This window comes from Triticum aestivum, chromosome 7B (genome assembly GCF_018294505.1).
Source record: "Triticum aestivum cultivar Chinese Spring chromosome 7B, IWGSC CS RefSeq v2.1, whole genome shotgun sequence".
Lineage (NCBI taxonomy): Eukaryota > Viridiplantae > Streptophyta > Magnoliopsida > Poales > Poaceae > Triticum > Triticum aestivum.
The window spans coordinates 725,121,007-725,133,479 of record NC_057813.1 but is presented as its reverse complement, the minus strand read 5'-3'; positions in this window follow the sequence as shown (position 1 = coordinate 725,133,479).

Genomic DNA, 12,473 nt, shown 5'->3' with positions numbered 1-12,473 from the left:
ACCCAAAAAGAAGATATAGGATAACCTTCTTGAAATTTTGAATTTCACACAAAGTATAGTACTTAATTCTTGTCTCATACATAACTCAGAACATCATTCTTCATGAATCAGTATTCCTCTTGAATCAAATATCACACATATTTTATGTACAGATCAACAAACCGAGTTATTCCATGTATAAGCTTTCTCATCAGGAATTAATCATACAAAAAAAATTTAAGCTTTACTCCACTACTCTAGCTTTATGTACCTGAACATCCCAAACGGAAATCAACCATCGTGCAAATACAAAAGGTAAGAGCCTAAACAAAAATTACCATGTTCCAAGTTGCGTCTCCTCACTCCCTCATGTCGCCTCCGGACCCCAACCCTAGCGCCGCCAGGTCCCTCCCATCTCCGCTCCTGCCGCCAGCCTAGTCCACGGTGGCGGCGGGCCCGGCGCCAAAGGGTGTACATATTTATGAACATACATGATAGTTCATAACCATGTTGATATCACGTCCATCACCCAGTTCTCTTCTGTTGAAGCAAGGTTACTTGCAAATTGCAATGCAACACGTAGTTGAGCGTGAACAGTTGGATGAACTGGCATGACGTGACTCAAAGCAGAAAGCGGTAAAAAGAATCAAAGGTTCATATGAAAGTCCTAAGACAACAATAGCACCCCAAAGCTGGAAAAGCAATACGCATATTGTAGATATGAATATTTGATGCATACTTATATATACACCATGTTGTCTTGTCTTCTTGCGCAATGCATGTCTCGAACTCTCGACTAATACAAAAAAAAATCAGTAAAAATGATCTACAAGCCTATTAACAGTACATTGGTTATGATCATGCCCTTGAATGGTAGACTAACAGCAGCACTGCTCTCAATTTTTATTAATTTTGTCGGACCAACAACTATTTTGTTGTTTCCTGTCTGCAGTTTGAAGTTTCGCAAGTTGCTAATGCAAGTCTGGGCAGCAATCCATTTCCACATTATCCAAGATCATGTCTTTGTAAACAATTCCATTGAACGATGGCCAACCCAAATACCATATTTTTTCACATTAAATATTTCAGAATCCGTGCAGTGCCGCACTCAGCATACCCATGAAAAAAATAGTAAGTGAACTACGGAGAAAATACCCCCACTGGGCTTCGTGTTTAAAATGATGACAAAAATTTACAAAATAATATTTAGATGATGACTGTTGCAAAAAATATTTAAAAGATGACAACAGGGAGGCATGTATCTTCACGACTTCACCACCCAGAAATTTTTTTTACAAACAACTCCCTCCATTTCTAAATATAAGTCTTTTTAGATATTTCAATAAGGACTACATACGGATGTATATAGACATACTTTAGAGGGTAGATTCATTCATTTTGCTCCGTATATAGTCCATACTGAAATATCTAAAAAAGACTTATATTTAGGAATGGAGGGAGTAATATTTAGATGACTACTACTTAAGAACCCTAGTCCTTGAGAATGAAACCATTTCTTTGTTTCCAAATGTTCCAACAAGCCAGAATAACAACATCAACAAAGAAAGGTTTGGTGTAAGTTCTAATCACCTACTTTAAGAGTTAAATGATATCTCCAGATCCCTAGATAATTTGTCAAATAATCTGGAGATGATACTAAACTCGCACACTAAAATTGCAGGAGCAGATACAAAATTGTAGGCTAAATGATGATACCCATTGTGTTATTTGTCCAACTTGAACATTTCGTGTGGTAATCTGTCATGAATAAGACTAAATGTGAGCAACACTAAATTAGAAGATGGGCAAGTTCGAGCCTTCCTACTATTTTTACTTCAGAAGCCTTCTGATAAAATTCCAAAACATACAGTTCAAGAGGAACGATCATGGTACACCGCTTCAAGGGTATCTGGGGTGGCCATGGTAGCCTGCTCATGCACACTTAAATGGTCAGAAATCTTCAAGCTAGTGCTCGCTAGTTCCTTAAGTGACTTCGTCTATGTACCGAAAAAGGCTTTCGCCCCGCTTTATATATAAAGCAAACCGCTTAGTGACTTCGTCTATGTAACAAAAAACTGTAAAGCTGGTCTAACTTTCGGAATCAGAGAAATGATAGTCAACATGGGGTCGCAAATCACGATACGAGTTTGATCTTCCTCATCAAACACCAATATATGTTCCCTACGAAAGAAGTAATGATTTTAGATTGTCTACATCACTTAAGTTGGAATTTAGGATAACTTATAAATCAGGTTGTGTCCAATAATTTGGAGCTATGAGAATTTGAAGTTTGGGATCTCGTCCAAGTGCCGGACTCACTGCCCAGAAATGCGAACTAAGATATTCAAACTGTTCCTGCATTATTTTTGTTGCTAAATTCCGGTGCATTTAACAATAACACCACCAATAAAACTATGTTGCTTCCCCACCTTCTTGATCACATCCCAAGTTTGACCAGCAAAATCATTAGTGGGAAAGGGAATAATGCACAACCCACACCATCCTCAGACTCCATTTCTCCCATTATAGCTACGAAAACTGAATGTATAAGATACACTATCAGGAAACTATAACTTTAATCATTGTTAACGGCGACATTTCTTTGCAGCGGCACTTGACATAACCATATGATGTGCTAGACAGTCAAGATGCACAGTTTGCAGAGCTAAAAATCAAAATGAATGGAATCTGGCTTAATAGAGTCTGATGATTTTTTCAATAGAAACGACTGATACATCAATGTTAGTGTTTTTTTCTCAAATACGCACGAGTGTGCGTATCCTTTTATATAGAAGAGGGGGAACATCAATGTTATTGTTAATCACATCATTACTTCATTTTTTTTAGGAATACTGGAAACACATTACCGTACTGATTCCTTTGGACTGGTTGCCTCTGCAGTTTGTGTGCTCGCTTTCTATGGTTCAACCTGAATAAGATTTGAACAAAGACCAATGTTAAATTTAGCAAAAAACTGAGACAAAATAAGATCATATATGGATAAACAAGGCACGGAGTATAGGATCAGGGAGAGGCTATGCCCTGTGTATCACCGTCGCGTAGAGGAACAACGGCAGCGGCTTCCGTGTCCTCGGCTTTGCGTCACTGACCACGGGGAGGAACGGCCGCAGGGGCATACGCATCCCTCTGACACAAGGTCAGGGAGCAGAGGCGAGGATTCGTCGACACATCGGCATTTTAAAATGCCCCGCCGGAGAAATCCATCTTCGCGGCCGAGCCAGCCGTGTCCCATGTCACCACCGCTGCTCGAGGGAGGAGATGGACCCCGCCGCCACGCAGGCCAAGCCCGTTGCGTCCGAGCTGTCGCCGCTGCTCTACATGTATCAAAACAAAATTTGCACAAGAAATTGGAGAAAGTCTAGCACGTATTGTTTACTTCAGAAATCACAAGCTTCATCTCGTTAACACGTTTTTCTAGAACCACACTACATCTCGCTAATAAATGAGGAGAAAATCAGAGGAAGAGGCAGACTCGGCTAGCTAGTGATCTGTACCACCCACCGTCTGAATTGGCTACAACTAAATCAAAGTGTTGCTTGCTAGTGAATGAAGAGAAAATCAGAGGAAGAAACAGACTCGCTAGCTAGGGATCCAAAGCAAGAAGAAGCAGAAGACGCCTGGAAATTGCGGCCACGGGCAGACGATTCAACCTCTTGTGGGAGGACGGTATTCTTGGAAGCGAAAGCAGAAGGGTGGTGTAGGGAAGGGAGCGCGGTGCCTCTCGTTCCCGTGCCCCCATGGCACACCACGATGTGGGGCAAGCGGCAGGAGACACGGGAGGAGAGAACGGCGGACGGCGACGGCGCGGGAGGACCCGGTGGGGGGGGGGGGACGTCAGCGGGTCAGATCGATGGATTATTAGTTGCTTATTAACCCAATGGCATGGTGGGTAATTAAAGCATAAAACATGTTTAGTAGGCTGGAGGGATGTAGACCGTCAGATTGCAGGTTTCGATGGATAGGATGATTTGGTTCTTCGCCCTCTCATGCTTTTATTGGGGTAATAGATGAAACGAGTCGCCGGGAAAGTCTCGCTGTAGGCCCTGAGGCAACTGGGCCACCCGTTCGGGCGCGCTAAATTATAAAGACGAGAGAAGGGGTGGATCCCCGAAATCACTAGTTAAGGAGTACTCGTTGCGAAGATCATTCCAATTCACCAGGTTGCAACAAGTGGCGCGCTGCATATGCGTCACTTGTCGCAACCCGGGAGTTTTTCCTTTTTTCGTAGATCTGTTTATTCAAAATGTTTTATCTCTTAAATCGTGCGTCCAAATCTCGAACCGCTTTCGCCGTTGGATTCCTCGAGTCGAGATCTTCAAAACTAGATCCCATGTTGATAGGTTTTGACAAACTTTTTTCACGAAAAAAAACCGGACAAAAAAACCGAACCGGGAGCATTGGGTTTTCCCCTTCCGAAAGAGGCATACCCGTGCCTCTGACGAAATCACAACCGTGCCTCTCGCGGAAGCAAAACCGTGACTCTCGCGAAAAAAACAAAAAACGCGTTTTTTTCCGCTTCCGAGGAGGCACGGCCATGACTCTCGCGAAGCACAACCGTGCCTCTCGCGGAAGCAAAACCGTGCCTCTCGCGAAAGAAAAAAAAATAGAAAAAAATGTTTTTTTTCGTTTTCAAGAGGCACGGCTGTGACTCTTGTGAAAGCACAACCATGCCTCTGTGAAAGCAAAACCATGCCTCTCGCGAAAAAAAACAGAAAATACGTTTTTTCCGTTTCCAAGAGGCACGGATGTGACTCTCGCGAAAGCACACCCGTGCCTCTCGCGGAAGCAAAACCGTGCCTCTCGCGAAACAAAAAGAAAAGTAGAAAACACGTTTTTTTCGTTTTCAAGAGGCACGGCCGTGCCCCTCGCGAAAGCACAACCGTGTCTTTCGCGAAAACAAAATCGTGACTCTCGCGAAAGGAAAAATAAATAAAACGCGTTTTTTGTGCAATTTTTTTTTGAAAATTCTTTTTTGTTGAAAAGCTAGGGAAGACCGATGAAAAACCAAAACATCGAAAAAACCCGGAAAAAAATCATTTAAAAAGCCGAAAACGCGAGCGAAAAAATAAAAAAAATTCGAAGGGAGCGCCCAGAGTGCGACACGTGGCGAATCGCTGAGAGCGCGCCAAGTGACGCTGATCGTTGCAAGGCTTTCGAAGGGCGCTCGTTAATTAGTTGCTCTCATGGATCCCTGGCCACAAAGCATATCAGACCGCGCTGCTATCCACTGCGGCCATGTTCCATTCGTGGGTTAGTACAAGGGGCGCACCAGCTTTATGCCATTTGAGCCGGTTTTTTCTTTTTTTTTCTCCAATTTCACAGATTTTTATATTTTCTTCCTGTTTTCTTTGGTTTTCTTGATTCTCCTTTTTCTTTCTTTTATTTTGATTCTTCCATTTTTTTCATTGTTTTTTTGCATTTTGTTTCTTTTGTTTTTAATTTTATTTTGTTTATTTCATTTCCTTTTTCAGTTTGTTTGTTATTTTTGGTTATTATTCCATATTTTTGTATATGTCAACGATATTTTTGAAATACACGTCTAACACTTCTTCTCTATTTTTTTTCTTTTCTTGTGTTCGTTTTAATTTTCACTCTATATTTTCGTATTTTTTAAAACATGTTTTTAATAAGTGATTGACATTTTTTATATACACGTTCAATATTATCCGACTTATTCAACATTTTTCAAATAATTTTTCAACATTTTAATACTTGTTCAACATTTCTGAAATACATAGTCAACATTTTTCAAATACTCGTTTAACATTTTTTCATACTTATTCAATATTTCTCCAATACTTGTTCAACATTTTTAATACTTATTCAACATTTTCAAATACTTGTTCAACATTTTTTTAAATACTCGTTCGACAATTTTTAATACTAATTCAACATTTGTCAAATGCTTGTTCAACATTTTTTATAATTATTCAATATTTTTCAAATACTTTTTCGGTAATTTTTAATACTTATTCAATATTTTCAAATACTTGTTTAAAAAATTTCAAGTACTTGTTCAACATTTTTTAATTCTTATTCTACATTTTTCATATACTTGTTCAACATTTTTAAATATGTTTTTGAAGAGTGTTTTTTGTATATATGTGTAGAATATTTTAAAGTATAGAAAAATACAAAAATAAAGCAAAAACGAGAACAAAAAACAGAAAAAAAAACAGGTCGTAGCCTCCCGCGCGGCTGGGCCAGCCCATCTGGGTTCCCCCGGACGTGAGGCTTCCCCTGTGCTTGCTTAAAGCGAGAAATAGGGGTGCCCCTAGAGAGAACTAACTGGAGGTTACCCCTTTGCGGAGACCTTAGGGGTCATTTTGGGTGGTCACAGAGCATGCTAAGAGGTGCGGTGTCATACATTATCATCATGCTAATATGGCGTGCATGGCAGCTTCAACTTGACATCACTCATGGGAATGAGTGCGCCCCTACCCATGTGTCTGTGGATTATCTAACAAGCTCCATGACATCAATCTTAGATGCTCAAAAGTACGGAGGAATTACTAAAAGGAAAGATGAATGTGGAAGATGCATGGGAACGACCAAAACCAAACAATAGAAGCCAAGATTTGACATGCCCTGCCCCTCCACACAATATGACGGCGTTATCTATGGATGGGTCTTTTTTGCAGGAGGATGGTATAGCAGCAGCTAGAATGATTCTGCGAAGACAAGACGGCTCGGTCATTTTCTCGGCGTACCGGTTTTTGTTTAATGGCAATGACGCTCTGGAGACTGAGATCCACGCGTTGATGATCGGTATGGTGCTCGCTCGTCAACATACATAACTACCAGTTATGGTTAAGTGCGATGCTTCTACTGCCCTATCTTGTTTATTCAGTTGTAGCTTAGATCGTTTGGCTTATGGTCATTTAGTAGCAGAGGTTAAGTCTCTAATGATCGATAGAGCGTTTATTCCTCAGAAAGTGCATAGGTCTCAAAATAGTGTTGCAAATTGCCTGGCAAGGTATAGTCGCTCTGAGCGAGCTACGACTGTGTGGCTCGGTAGAGGACCCCGATGTATTGAGGATCTCTTGCCAAAGGATTGCAACGTTATCATATTGGATAAACTACTATTGATCTCACCAAATAAGAGGTGCGTCCAACCACCACCACGTGCTGGGCCCTCCCTCTGAATTTTTAAAAACCAAAATTATGTACATGTTTTCAGATTTTAGGTGTTTTTTTAGGGTTTCGGTTTTCCCTAGGTTTTGCAGAAAAACAAATGTGCGAGACTTTTCTGCGTGTTTTGTATGCTCCCACGAGAAATGCAGGTTTGCTGCAGTGAAAAATAAAGCTGTGTTTCTCGAAAAAAGAAAATATGTGCTTCCATAAGAAGCATAGATTTGCTTCTCGCAAGAGGCACAACTGTGCTTCTCAGGAAGGGAAAAAAATTTATGCTTCCATGAGAAGCATATGTTTTCTTCTCGTGGAGGCAAATATTTGCTCCCGCGAGAGGCACAACTATGCATCTCGGGAAGGGAAAAAAATATGCTTCCAAGAGAAATACATATTTGCTTCTTGTGAAGACACAAATTTGCTTATGCGAAAGGCATAACTGTAATTTTCATAAAGGGAAAAATTGTGTGCTTTCATGACAAGCACATGTTTTCTTCTCATAGAGGCATAGATTTGCTTCCGTGATAGGCACACATGTGCTTCTCAGAAAGAGAAAAAATCTGTGCTTCCACATGTAACACCTATTTGTTCTTGTGGAGGCACATATTTGATTACGCGAAAGGCACAATTGTGCTTCTAGAAAAAAGAAAAAAAATATGTGCTTCCACAAGAAGCAAATATTTGCTTCTCGTGGAGGCACAAATTTGATTCCATTGTGCTTCGCAGGGAAAAATATTGTGCTTCCCGAAAAGAGGAAAAAACTTAAAAACCGCAATCGTGCTTCCAGGTCTCTATTTTTCTCTTCTTTTTTGTCATTATTTTTTTGTGCCATATTTTTTTAATTTTTTATCGATTTTTTGGTATTTTTCTTTTTCCTTGGTTTTTTTGGTTTCCAATTTTTCATGGAGAAAAATTTCGTCAAAACCTATTAACATAGAGTCTAGTATTAAAGATCGCGACGCGAGAAATTTAACCGTGAAAATGGTCCGGAATTTGGACGCATGGTTCAAGAGATAATGCATTTTAAATAGTAACAAATCTACGAACAAGATAAAATTCACAGGTTGTGAAGTGCGCCTTGTCAGCCATTGAGGTGAGAATGACCTTTGCAAGGGGTGATGTGTCTCCAACGTATCTATAATTTTATTGTTCAATGCTATTATATTATCTGTTTTGGATGTTTAATAGGGATTTATATGATATTTTATATTATTTCTGGGACTAACCTATTAACCGAGGGCCCAGTGCCAGTTTCTGTGTTTTTTTGCCTATTTTAGAGTTTTGCAGAAAAGGAATACCAAACGGAGTCCAAACGGAATGAAACCTTTGCAACGATCTTTCTTGGACCGAAAGCAAACCAGAAGACTTGGAGATGAAGTCGGAGAGGCACCGAGGCGGCCATGAGGCAGGAGGGCGCACCCGTGGGTTAGGTCGCGTCGCCACCCTCGTGGGCCCCTTGTAGCTCCCTTGACCTAGTTCCTTCGCCTATATATACTCTTATACCCTAAAAACATCTAGGGGAGCCACAAAACCACTTTTCCACCACCGCAACCTTCTGTACCCATGAGATCCCATCTTGGGGCCTTTTCCGGCGTCCTCCCGGAGGGGGTGTCGATCACGGAGGGCTTCTACATCAACACCATTACCTCTCCGATGAAGCGTGAGTACTTTACCACAGACCTTCGGGTCCATAGTTATTAACTAGATGGCTTCTTCTCTCTCTTTGATTCTCAATACCATGTTCTCCTCGATGTTCTTGGAGATCTATCCGATGTAATACTCTTTTGCGGTGTGTTTGCCAAGATCCGATGAATTGTGGATTTAGGATCAAGATTATCTATGAATATTATTTGGTTCTTCTCTGAATTCTTATATGCATGATTTGATATCTTTGTAAGTCTCTTCAAATTATCGGTTTAGTTTGGCCTACTAGATTGATCTTTCTTGCAGTGGGAGAAGTGCTTAACTTTGGGTTCAATCTTGCGGTGTCCTTTCCCAGTGACAGTAGGGGCAGCAAGGCATGTATTGTATTGTTGCCATCGAGGATAAAAAGATGGGGTTTTCATCAAATTGCTTGAGTTAATTCCTCTACATCATGTCATCTTGCTTAATCGTTACTCCATTCTTATGAACTTAATACTCTAGATGCATGCTGGATAGCGGTCGATGTGTGGATTAATAGTAGTAGATCCAGGCAGGAGTCGGTCTACTTGACACGGACGTGATGCCTATGTTCATGATCATTACCTTAGATGTCATCATAACTATGTGCTTTTCTACACATTGCTCGGCAGTAATTTGTTCACCCACCATAATATATGCTATCTCGAGAGAAGCCACTAGTGAAACCTATGGCCCCCGGGTCTCTTATCCATATTATTAAATCTTGTTTACATCTTGCTAGTTTTCGGTCTACTATTTTGCAATCTTTACTTTCCAATCTATGAACCAAAACTACCAAAAATATTTACTTTACCGTTTATATATATGTATCAGGTCTCACTTTTGGGAGTGATCGTGAAGGGATTGACAACCCCTTTATTGCGTTGGTGGCAAGTTGTTGATTGTTTTTTCAGGTATTCGGTGATTTGTGTGTCATCTCCTATTGGATTGATACCTTGCTTCTCAAAACTGAGGGAAATACTTATGCTACTTTGCTGCATCACCCTTTCCGATTCAAGGGAAAACCAACGCAAGCTCAAGAGGTAGCAAGAAGGATTTCTGGCGCCGTTGCCGGGGATATCTACGTCGAGTCAAGCCATACCAACTACCCAACATAAACTATTCTCCCTTGCATTACATTATTCGCCATTCGCCTCCCATTTTCCTCTCCCCCACTTCTAAAACGATTTTCGAAAACCTTTGCCTTTTCTTCGCCCCTCTTCTGTTCGTCCCTTTTCGCTCGCTTCTTGTGTGTTCGTGTGTTAGATCACTTGATTCGCCTTCATGGCTAGTCCTCATATCTTTGTCAGTACTCCCGATAACGAAGTTCTCAATTTTAAACAAATGGAGGGAGAAAATCTAAAAGATGCTTGGTATAGAATTTGCAATGCTCAAAATAGATCCACTAGAAAGCAATCTACTTCCGTTCTTCTCCGCAATTTTTATGTAGGCATTACTCCTTGGAATAGATATGTTCTGCACACCATTACTGGAGGGAATTTCTTTGGAAGCCATACTTGTGATTCTTATAATGCCATGATAGATTTGTTAGGCCCACCACCCCTTTTGGTCAGTGGAACTATTTTAACCATGGAACATGTGATGCAAAGACTTGATATTATTGAGAATAAAATTGCTACTATAGAGTTAATTGAAAATTTGGATAAAAAGATCCATAATCAAATTACTCAATATGGATCTAAGGTAGGAGTTATGCTAAAGAATCTTAGAGAAAAGGAACCCATAGTTAATGAAAAGATAGATCAAGATTCTACTAGAATTGATAAACTCGAAGATATTATTACCAACTTGGGTTCTGCTTTTTCCGCTATTAAAAATACCTCAAATCTTCCTCCTGCCAAAATTTCCAAGTTTATCTATGTTCCTAAGAATAAGGGTGAATCTTCTAGTAAGGAAAAAGAAGATCTCAAATCAATAAGTGTTCACCCCAACCTTTTCAATATTATTAAGGAACCTTTTACCACGAATGAAATTCTCGATTTCTCGCCTGGGAGTTTAATTATTGATAAAACCAAAGAATCTCCTAAAAATTATACGTGTTCAATTGAAGAATTGCATGCCGAAGATGGCAATACCTAGATCTATTCGTGTTTATATGCCTAGCTAGGGGCGTCAAACGATAGCGCTTGTTGGGAGGCAACCCAATTTTATTTTTGTTCTTTGATTTTTGCTCCTATTTAGTAATAAATAATTCATCTAGCCTCTGCTTAGATGTGGTTTTAAGTTTTAGTTAGTGTTTGTGCCAAGTAGAACCTTTGGGAAGACTTGGGTGAAAGCTAATGTGATCTTGCTGTAAAAACAGAAACTTTGCGCACATGAGATTAGCTGTCATATTTTATAGAAGAGTGCTTTTGAGTTGATTTTTTTGCACAAGATTAATATACAAATTCCTCACGTCCACCAATTTGTTTCAGAATTTTTGCAGTTACAGAAGTATTTGAGAGTTACATGTTACTGCAGACTATTCTGTTTTTGACAAATTCTGTTTTTTGCGTGTTGTTTGCTTATTTTGATGAATCTATGAGTAGTATGAGGGGGGGGGGGGGTATGAACCATGGAGAAGTTGGAATACAGTAGCTATTACACCAATATAAATAAATAATGTGTTCACAACAGTACGTTAAAGTGGTGATTTATTTTCTTATACTAACGGAGCTCATGAGATTTTCTGTTGAAGTTTTGTGTTGTGAAGTTTTCAAGTTTTGTGTAAAGAGCCTAAGCTTGGGGATGCCAAAGGCACCCCAAGGTAAAATTCAAGGAAAACCAAAAGCCTAAGCTTGGGGATGCCCTGGAAGGCATCCCCTCTTTCGTCTTCGTCTATCGGTAACTTTACTTGAGGCAATATTTTTATTCACCACATGATATGTGTTTTGCTGGGAGCATCTTGTATGATTTGAGTCTTTGATTTTTAGTTTACCACAATCATCCTTGCTGTACACTACTTTTGGGAGAGATACGCATGAATTGTGATTTATTAGAATACTATATGTGCTTCACTTATATCTTTTGAGCTAGACAATATTGCTCTAGTGCTTCACTTATATCTTTTTAGAGCACGACGGTGTCTTTATTTTATAGAAGTTGTTGAACTCTCATGCTTCACTTATATTATTTTGAGAGTCTTCTAGAACAACATGGTAATTTGCTTGGGTTATAAAACTAGTCCTAATATGATGGGCATCCAAGATGGATATAATAAAAACTTTCATAAAAAGTGCGTTGAATACTATGAGAAGTTTGATTATTTATGATTGTTTTGAGATATGAAGATGGTGATATTAGAGTCATGCTAGGGGTGTAGTTGTGAATTTGAGAAATACTTGTGTTGAGGTTTGTGAGTCCCGTAGCATGCACATATGGTAACCGATGTGTAATAAATTTGAAGCATGAGGCATCTCTTTGATTGTCCTCCTTATGTGTGGAGGCCGGGATCGCGCGATGGTTAATACCTACCAACCCTTCCACTAGGAGCATGCGCGTAGTGCTTGGTTTTGATGACTTGTAGATTTTTGCAATAAGTATGTGAGTTCTTTATGACTAATGTTGAGTCCATGGATTATACGCACTCTCACCCTTCCACCATTGCTAGTCTCTCTTGTGCCGCACAACTTTCGCTGGTACCATACACCCACCATTTACCTTCCTCAAAACAACCACCATAC